Source organism: Octopus bimaculoides, chromosome 14, assembly GCF_001194135.2.
Source record: "Octopus bimaculoides isolate UCB-OBI-ISO-001 chromosome 14, ASM119413v2, whole genome shotgun sequence".
In the NCBI taxonomy this organism is placed as follows: Eukaryota; Metazoa; Mollusca; class Cephalopoda; order Octopoda; family Octopodidae; genus Octopus; species Octopus bimaculoides.
The window spans coordinates 36642193-36644665 of NC_068994.1; the positions used below are offsets into that span (position 1 = coordinate 36642193).

The 2473-nt window shown below is 28.8% G+C and overlaps 1 protein-coding gene across 2 annotated transcripts in view; it reads right to left on the reverse strand.

The window, feature by feature from the left end:
• The window catches only part of LOC106876891 (protocadherin-18), a 178052-nt gene that overhangs the window by 1456 nt on the left and 174123 nt on the right, over positions 1-2473 (reverse strand). Inside the window, exon 3 of one of the 2 annotated variants that reach the window (XR_008265541.1) lies at positions 1690-1927. The gene's annotated coding sequence lies outside the window, so the exon portion shown is untranslated. Of the gene's footprint in view, positions 1-1689; positions 1928-2473 lie in introns of those variants that run through there. The other variant, XR_008265540.1, reaches the window with a different exon arrangement.

A 2473-nucleotide genomic window follows, 5' to 3' on the forward strand; every position in this document is an offset into this window, starting at 1 on the left:
TCTATCCCCACTTACTCTTTCTGTGATTTAGATAAGATATTAGTGAGTGTAAAAGTATTTACAAGAAGAGAAAAAATGAGGAAAAGAAATATAGAGTGGTTAGAATAAGCAAAGACCTGATGCTTAAGTAGAGTGAAGAAGAAAAAGTCTCTGGTGAATTCACTTTGAAAGTATGTATTTGCCAAGATGGTTAATGGATTGCTGCCATAGAAATCCATTGAGTGGCTTTACTGCCAGTAGAAAATGGCAGTAGAAGGCATTATTAGCCACTGAGATATATGAGGAAGTAAGAAGTACATCCTAATCCTTCTGGGTCAAAGATGGCAAGTTTAGCTTGAAAGAAGATAAATATTTTTGTACATTGCAAAAGAAACCTTGCAGGGACAGTAGGTTGCCAAGGAAACATATTAACTTGGTAAGAATACTAGAATGGTCTCAAAACATTCAAGATAAAATTGCTTTTTTCCCTTATTCTTGTCTTGTAATGATTTTTTTAATATATACTTTCTTTTTCATTTGTGAATATATGCACAGTTTCCCAGAGGCTTTTTCAGACTTAGTATAATAATAATTTGGCAGGTATTGTTCTTTGCAGTTATTGGTTTCCAACAACTTTATCTGACCTAATTGTTAGAAGTTCTAATCTCTCTTTTTCTGACACTACTTGGCTAAGCTTACAAGAGATTTCATGATAACCAGGTTTTTATCTAACACTATTCTTTATAAAACAAATATGTTGCACAAATATTTTTAGCATGTCTTTCAAGATATTATTGAAGAATTTAATGATAATAATCTCATATTTGTCTCTATGTTATAGAATATTTTATGGCTATTTCATTATACAGAACACCTATTTGTTTGTTTGATTTATTTTTATTACAATTTAATCTAAAGGAAAACTAAAATAAAAAAGTAATGCAGTATCTAATTAAAAACGAATAAAAGTAATTATATTTCATTGATTTTTGCATTGACTTGAATGGAAAACAGCTTTTTGAACAGTCAGTCAGAAACAATTTATGTTTTTTTTTCTCTCCCTTTTCTTTTCATTAATATTATTTAAAAATGGTTTAGAACATGTCTGGAACAGCAAATAAATTGTATGTAGTTAATCTTCTCTAGACGTAATGTCCATTTTAGTAAGAGCAAGCAATGAAAACGGAGTAAATAGTTAGAAAACATGTACTGTTTCTGTTCAAGAAAATTAAAAAAAAAAAAAAGTGACCATAGAAAAAAACAAAAACCAACAAACAACAAAGAAACAAATCAAAATAAAACAAAACAGCTAAATAAAATTAAAGGGCCTCAGTCTATTAAGTTAAGAAGTCTTTTTTGTAATATGTTATTTTAATGAGTTAAACATGTTACTCTGTATTTCACTTTCCTTCAATTTTTATCTTAGTTTTAATGTATCATTACTGAAAGGGAGCCAAATTCTTCTAAAAACTATTTTATTTGGAAATGTAAAAGAAAAAGATTAAATAAATAAATACTTGTTACTTTACAGCTCCTTTTAGTATTATTGGTTAGATTTTGGTTAGATTAGTTCATAATTTTATTAAGGATAAACAGTGACTTTATTTTTATATGCTTTATTTACAATAACATTAAAAGAAAAGTGTTTTTTTATTCTAAATTAACAGAAAAATATGATAGATAGAATAAGAAAGTGAATTGTACACTCACCTATGCTGGAAAAAGCTTCTTTAGTTTACTGTTAGCACATGTGTATCCTGCTGTAGAGTTGTTTAGTTACTGCTACTGTTGTGTGCTTGCAGTGTTATGAGGGTTGGTCTGTGTTATGTGAATGTGAAAGAGAGGTCTGCAGTCTGAGCAAGTATGGTGTGTATGTAATATCTGCTGCAGCCAATGATTGGCAGGTTATGGTTCCCATGGAGGGAAACAGAAGCCCTGCTTCAGGTTCCTATAGCAAAATAGATTTAGTAAAGGTTCAGTTATTTAATACACAGTGAATACCTGGTCTGTCTTCCTCTTTTCACTCACTCCCTCTCTCACTCTTTCTAAATCTCTCTTTCTATATTTATCTTACATTTTCTCTCACTCATTTTCTCTTCATCAATATGGATATATCTATAAAAAAATTACAGTATAGTTTCCTAAAAATGTCATGTAAACATTTTTTTTTTAATGAGCAAGTCAAAAATGATCTTTTAAAGTCAGCTTTTGAAAAATATAGAAAAAAAGTTGCTTTAAGAAAAGTATAATTTTCTTTCCAGCAAAAGCTGGCATTTCCTTCACTTTGTACAACATAGATACTTCTGACATTTCCTTTCTTTCATACATATATATATATATATGTAGTTTTTTTTTCTTTTTGCCTTATGAATCATGCAACTTTTAAATAAGATATTTTAATGTTATTTAACTTCATTTCTCTTTTATTTATATTATCTAATGCTTACTCTTTCTTAATTTGCTAAATACATACATGTGCGCGCATTAGTTTCAA